Here is an 8,329-nt window from a genome sequence, read left to right as displayed (position 1 = left end):
ATTCGGAATAATTGCAACTCTACGAAACCCACGAACTACCAAATCGGTAATTCTCCACGAATTATCAAGCCCGGAAATTGTAAACGGCACGGGAAAGCCGCAGGATAAATGATGACTGTGAAAAAAAGGTCGATTGCAAATCAAGAAACTCGATCTACTCATACCTGTTTCTTAATGAGAATTGGCCTCTGCGGCACGTAATAATTGTCATCGGCGATCTGCAGAAATGAAAGCGTCAAGTTGTAGTTGGTAGTAAATGGCAAATAGGTGAAGAGGCTCCGGTCGCGGGGCTGGAGGTCATCACACCCGGACATCGGGGAACGAACATCCGTGCGCGACACTTTTCCTCGGTGGTTTGCACGTGTCACTTTTTGGTCGTCACTATTTGACGTTGAAAACGGACCTACATTCGCCTAATCGTTGGACGATCGTGAAACTGCATTAAAATTCTTTCGACACCTCGTCAAGTTGGCCATTAACAGCTGGCTCCATCGAATACATAAGGGAGACCGGAGCAGAATGAGGTCCGCAGGGCGGGGCACGATACAAAAATCCAAATACCCTGCACGGACAAGATGGGGTATCAATAATTTCGCCAAAACATTTCCATGTCTCTTTCGTTTACAGATTTTTGTTTTTTTATCGAATATCCTATGCGTACAACATCATCGGGGAGTCCTCATCGCTCATCATCCAGAAGCAGCGCGAAAATGGTGTTGAAATACCGATAACTTCATTTTCTGGTTGTAGCGATTCCATTCAATCCCAGTCTTCCGTACACTAGTGTACGGTAACCGTTATTTTTTTCTTGAATTCGACAATTATGAATAATCGAGTTGTGACGCGTATAACCATACATCACGATCCACGGTGATATGAGAAATACGGCCGGAAAACAGGAATTTGACACAATTGTGGGCGCGCTGTTTGGTTGCTACAAAATAATACGAGACCACAGATTTATTACACGAGTTACAAGTGACATTCAACCCCGTGAAAATCTTTTCTTGCCTCGGTCGGGTATAGGTATACTCACATCGTAACATTATGTATGATCTATGTTTATTCATTCAACGCAATTTTCATCTATTTTCAAGATATTGTATGTATACAACGTTCGTAATTTAATTTTAATATGGGAGATGAGGATTCCATTTTCATAACTACCATACATCTATAATAATGCATAATATGAACGAATTCAATAACATCGCAAGAATCACGGGCGGACATTGCGCTGCCGCGTCATCAACGGTTCTCGTCCAAAATTCCACGGTCCGTGCAGCTCGAAGGGTCGATGTGAACCAGTGACGATAAATTCTAGGGTAACAGTAAATAAATGCAGTATTATACCGCTCCTGTTAAAGCAACCAACAAGGACAAGGTAACCGATATGTAGATTTGGCATTCAGGTCTCTCAGCTGGGGTTAGTCAATTTTGTGAACATGTAGTTGATTCTGGAATTGCAAGCGGCTACCCACTGGTGCGTACATGTCGCGAATTTATAGTTCGGTATTTGAGAAAATACGTTACAATGACACCGTACGTAAGAACGATAAAGATGAAAAAGAACAAACACCAGTCGTTGATGTGTAAATTTCTGTGAAAAATAAAACTATAGTTATACCTCTTCGTGAATTTCAGAAATGGTTACGAAAAATTCTTGTGAAAATTCTGGGTGGATCAAGTGCAAATCGTTCTAATACCGATGTGGCGTAAACCTTGCGATGTGCAGAAGAATGCACGCTGAACAGACGCCGGCGATTTTCGTTCATGGGAATCGAGTGTGAGGTGAACTTTTTGTTCGCAAGTTCTGTTCAATGGTCACTGCTGACAGAATGCTCGCGAATATGAAAATGACCGAAAAGTAGGTCACCGCGTGCCATCACGAGTCACGCGTGCCGCTTCACTTGCGAGATTAACACGGCTGTGTGTATGATAATACAGCGTGAAAATATATAGTATGTGGCTATGGGATACGATACATAGGTTGGATGATGTGCGTTAAATATGTATTAAGTAGATATGTATTTATGTACAAACAGCTCAACGGATAAAAAAAATAATTTAATTGTTTCCTGTATCGGCAAAGGTCGCGGGAAGAAATACTCCGAATATCTTTACCTCCATTTTTGTTTGAATAGAAATCCCGACGTTGGTCTATCATACGAGCCGAACGGAATATACGACAGGAAGTAAAAACAAAAAAGAAAAAGAGTAGGAATATGTGTATAAGAGCTACTGCTTAGACAATCGTAGATTACCGGATACTGTACGTCGTGCCTACCTACGTGATACTGCCGAGTTTTCCCAAGGAAGCAGAAAAGTCTCGAGGAATTTCTGGACAGGAAATCTTCAGCGTGCCAGACAAGCGACAACGGCGAGACTGCCACTGTCGAGTTTATACGTGGAAACGGGAAGTTGTCAGTATGTTTCTGGAACTCACGTACCATTCGGACAACTCATCTTTCTAACCCCCAGCGATATTCTCTTCTTTTCTATTCTGCTCTCCTCTATGCGGTCCATTCTTTTAGTTTCTCTTTTTTCCTCAGTTCGTCTTTTATACGGTTCACGTGTACATATGTGATGTACACGTGATACACATGTACCTAAATCATACAACATATTTTCATATTTCTATTATGACCACGATGGATACTCGTCTTCGAGAAATGGAGGACAACTATTCGTAGTTTCGATAAAATCGGGCATCGTCTTTCTTCGTTCCATCATATCTTGTATTATCTCCTACACGTAAATGACAAAGACGATTTTTTCAACCAATAACATGTCCGTGGAACGTGGATCAGAAATTTCGACGACTACGTGTACGCGTCTAATACGGTGATATGCAATCATTGAAAATGCAAGAATTGGAAATGTGATTGTCTCACGGAATCACTGACAACGATTTATTTATACATATACCGGATGCGTCAATATGTCAGTTATTTCATGGGCGCCGCTATCGCTGGTACCGCAACTTCATCTATCCCGCATCGATACATGCATGACGCAACCGCAAACCTCTTTCTAATAACAATATGTGAATAATGCGATCGCGTAAGATTATAATTAAGTCAGATCAACAACTGTGAAATCGTACATGCCAGAGAACTAGCAGGAGGTCGCATCGTCGCGAACAGATAGTGAACACGATGAATCTGAATCTGATAGTTGGATTTTCCACTGTAAAGATTAAGCTCTTCTAGCTCCCGTTTGCCACAACTATACACGCATACATATGTATAATTCATAGACCGTGCCACAGTAATTGCAACCATGTGGTCGCAAAGGGAAATATTAATCTAAAATTGTTGGGATTCCTGCTGAATTATTGCGAATGGAAATGAAAATGAGAATAGGGATGAGAATAGGAATGGGAGTAGGAGTAGGAACATGAGTGGAAATGGAAATGGCGGGCAAGGATGAACGTAGCTACCTTGGATTTTCAGTATCTGTCACAATATTTGATTAGCTTTTATCGGATCTAGTTTCCTCACTGGTTGAATGAGGACTACTCGCCCCTCGAGTGTCAGCAACCTTCCTTATTATAGCTGTTCGATATCGTAGGTGTAATCTTCCGGGACAAACTGGATCACGATCGACCACCTGTTCCTCGCCTTAACCGAATTTCATTCATGCGACTCGATTCAATAATAGTTGAATGAATGCTGTAACTCGGTGTATAGAGGACCGTATGTAACGATGAAAAAAAAATAAACAGAAATGAAAAAATTCTTCGAAAAAATCGATCGGATTTTCCAGCTCGATAACTTTCCGTCAGAATTAATAGAATTGTATCTCGAATTGTATCGTAAATATTTCACCAGATTCAAGGATTCCTGCTTATTCGGGTATTTTTTGACAGGTGATCCGATCAGATCAGCCGGAAGAAACGTGAAAGTGTAATTCAATTATCACAGTTGAGGTGTGAGAAGTAACAATTCTGATCATATCGGATCTCGATAAAATACAAATAAATTGGAATGTCGCGCGATGCGCCGAATAACCGTTATGACGATGACAATGACAATGATGGTGAGGAGGATAGCTACGTTGGCTGATTCCGCAGCGACGGTTATCATCGTATCGTAACAATTATTTGCACCGGCCCCGAAAAATTCGATCACTAAATTTGACAAGACCTCAGTCTATATAAAGAGGATGGAATCGAGGCCGGATGCAACTGCCATATAATGCGTCCGGATATGTCCCGCATGGCTAGACTACTTTTTTCTCGATTCACTACATTGCTTCGACTTGAATCAAATCCAAGGAATGATCGTCGTGTACGGACGCCCGTAAATTCACTATTTTGGTTCGTTCAATTTTCCGCTCGCTCGAATTGGGAAGAAGGGATAGAAGATGAAGAAGACGGAGGATACAAACGTAGGGCTTTTCTTAGATCTTTTTCAACACTGAATGACAGTAATTCGAAATTAGGCCGAGGAATTGTCTGCGGTAAATGCCCATGCGGTAGTATTGCCGTTACTATTGCAGTTAGAGAAATCTCCAAATGTTACCGTACATCCCGTTAAGAGGTAAAACTGCAGCAATGGTGATCTTGCTGAGGAACCTTTTAGCTGGTTTTAGCCGGTTTTGTTGGTGGAACCATGGTGCATACCTACCTGGTAATCGACGTTGTTCCGAAAACGTCCATCAGGTAGGTCGATCACTCCGTAAGCTGTTGGTAGAGATCTTGAAGTGGCAGCCTGTGGTGGAGAATGATCAGCTGCAGTGCGGTGGCTTATCAAGACCAATGAAAAAGAAAAGGAAACGAAGAGGGAGACCGCAAAAGACGCTGTCACTGGGAGGCAAACAAATGTTTCATTGTTCGTCGGTATTTAATTACCAAAAGGACCATCGAAACCACGAACTTGAGGTTAATTTATGGCGTAATTTAGTTTCAATGTCGGTACTATAAATCTCCTCGGCAAGACAGGCCCTGCACGAGTTGCGGACCGCGCCGACTTTTGCTGCAGCTTTGAAAAAAAAACACCTCGAAATCCGAACCGCTACCACGAAACAAAGTTGCGATCTCAAAAAGACGATCTTATTCTTTCGCCGGAAACCACTTTGAGTGTTTAAAATCCCGAAAATGCGAGGAGATCGTATCTTGTGTAGGTACACGTCGTAGAAGCTAGCACTAGCTGCAAAACGGACCACGGCGATTTCCTTTAGTTAACAATAAGTGGAGACGAAATTCAATTCATTGAATCATCTCACCTTTTGCTCGGGCAAAATCACGTTGCTTTTCACCATCACGAAATATACCTATAGATACCAATGGACCGACGAAAAACAATCGATAAATTTATCGAGCTAACAAAAAGACTGCCTTCTTGATGTACCGACATTTATACACCCGCAGTTATATTATAAATAGAGAATACCGCAAATAATTCGGCAAGTCGACACGGTGCGGTACCTATACTGTATCTATCAGGAGACTCGGCCGAGTCTCGTGCCAAGTACGCTCGAAAGAACGGGCGCACTACCGAGTATCTTTTGTGCGTCGCGACGGGAGCTCAAAAGCGGAGTTGGTTTCGCGTTCCATCAGAAATATATCCCACATTTTAAACATTACAGCAAATGTGGAATCACTTTTCTCATATGAATCGGTGACAAGCTTTCATTTGTACCTGATTTCAATGGAATCGTTCGTCGGACAGCTGAGATATGACGATCTCTGATCGCCGGTGGGTTCGTTTCACGATTGAGCACCGGACGATCGTCATCGTCGTACACTAGCTACGTACGGTATACAAGATACGCTATCATTGCCGGGAATATCGCCTCGTCGGGGTGCAGATCGCTGCTAGCTTCTTTAATTGAAGTTCGATTCGAACGACTTGAGGTTTCAAGAGAACTAAAGATGAAAAATTATCGGGTAATGATGGTCTGTCGCTATACAGCGTAATTTTAACGCTGACGCCAACTGATCGTCGGCAATCAATCCGAAATCCCACGTTGTCGTTATTGTTTTGTACCCTGTAGGTCACAACGCCTCGAAGATGACGAACATACGTCGGTCACCTCACTCCGCATGGAGAAATTCTTTTTTATTGTGAACTTTTAACGTCTTACTCCGCTCGATTCATTATTCAATGCTGTTCGACTCCAAGTTCAGGAACGACGACAAACATACATTTTTTCATCCATTCATTTAAATACAAATGGCAGTTGTGCGGTGAGAGCGGTGTTTAGTGGATTCTTGATTCACGATTGATGTATATACATATCTTTTTTTTAGTAGGTATTTATTGTAGTATACATGTTCCCCGTTCACATCCATGCGATGTATAAATTCTCCACATTTCAAGTTTGATAAGCCGCTCATTGGCGAAGTGCGGTGCAATCGAAATGCATCCCAATTGCAGCGCACCTTGCTACTATTGTATACAATCTCACTTATGAAAAATTTAAAATTCAAAAGAAACTTATTTCCGCAGTTCGGTCATCCGCGTCTCCGTATAAATGAGAATATTATTACCTTATACTCGACGTGGATCATCACCCAGGACGGTAGCGGTCGGTCGCAATATTCACGTACTCTTATAGGTAGATACACGTAGTTATGACTTATCCTTGAAATGTTCATCACGGTCGATAGCTCGCTGCAAGAAAAAGAAAAAAAAAAAAAAAAAAAAAAAAAAAAAAAAAAAAAAAAAATACAACTTGTTACGTCCAGCTGGAGAGACGTCGAACGGGTACTCCCGTTTACGGTATCGAGGTACCCATGAAAATGCGAGAGGGTTGTGAGAAATGAAATGGATGATTATTGCCAAACTACATTACTTCATTAGATGAATAGCTGAAGTGTTGAGAACTGTTTCGAAACCGTTGATGGTTGTTTGAGATTGTCGAGAGTGATTTTTGGAAAGGTGATAGAGTTGTCCTCCGATCTCGTCGGTTTCCGAGAGGAGTTAGAAGTCAGTCAGAGGGTAAGGCTCTTCTGGGAAGAAGGACTGTCCAGAAGGGAGGGGAACTGCATCTGACGATGCAGTTTTGCATGGGAATGAAATACTAATCTGATTGTGAGTAGAAGAGACTGGTGGCCAGGTTACGAGGCGGATAAGAAGGTGTCGTAGTCTGGGGTCTGGACGTAACAAACTGTTGATTTCAGATGTATTTGATTTCTTTTTCTTTTTTTTCGCCCAATTTTATTATATGTTGCGACGCGGCCAGACCAACTTCGGAACATGAACTTCGCTCTTTTTTTTAACGTTTCCTATAATCTAAAGAATCTGAATTAATCGATATACAGTCATACGACCAATAAAACATCGGAAGTTATTACTTTCACAGGAAATTTGGAAATTCCATCTAGATATTTCTGTCGGAACTCGATCAGCTGTCATATCGTCTGCAGCTCGGTCAGACTACAGATAGACGTCAAGTATTTGATTTCACGTTCCATTACCGAAACGGTTTCAACACAGAACTTGAAATGGAGAAACGAGACACTATGTTGTGGAATATAAAGGTCAGATTCGCGAGAAACATGTGTACATGTATAGATTATCGAAAATTTTACAGCTCACGTAAACTTAGGGTACATCTTTTATGTAGCGATCAGGCTTCATTGAGCGTTATCAGAATTCTGAACGAGAGGATGAAAACTACGTTGATCTATACGCGATAATGATAACCGAACAAGAGAACGGCTCTACCCATGAACTGTGCGCTAAAATCGATTAAAATGAACCAGAGCCTGTTTCGGTATTTTGGATTGCTCCGCGCGGTGGGCGTGTCCCACCAATTTTATCTCCCCGGGTGTGGGTATAGGTATGCCTACGTAATGGGTGGGGTACCATCAAGAGGGCTAAAATTTAAGTCGACCATTTGCGAGAGAAGAGTTTAAGTTTGCGTCAGTTGGCGAGTGATAAATCTGACTCTAATTGAACCAGGTATTATTTAGATAACTTACTGGCCCGGCGTGCGTGCAGTTTATAAATACGTCCGATAGATTACAGAGCCTATCACTGCATCTACGTCTTTATCCGGTGAATAACTGTGTATCGTTTCTATAATAAATAATAGAACGCATGTATTCAATTAGTAGATAGGGTAGAAAATTATTCGACTTTCTACAGAACGCATAAAATTTTCACTAAATCTGATTAAATTATCATAGAATGAAAATTGTCTGATTTACGGTATTAGCCGTCAACTATGCGTCTTCCAAATTTATCGTTTCAACCCCGCATTCCAACGTACCTGTCGTAAGGTTGTTATCTTTCATTGTGAGTAGAGCAAATGGACCTTTGAATATAATAGTTGAAATTTTTCAAGATACGATTTCATGGTGACGACGCAATGTAAA

The sequence above is a fragment of the Athalia rosae genome, chromosome 2 (assembly GCF_917208135.1).
Source record: "Athalia rosae chromosome 2, iyAthRosa1.1, whole genome shotgun sequence".
In the NCBI taxonomy this organism is placed as follows: Eukaryota; Metazoa; Arthropoda; class Insecta; order Hymenoptera; family Athaliidae; genus Athalia; species Athalia rosae.
This window is presented reverse-complemented; position numbering follows the sequence as displayed.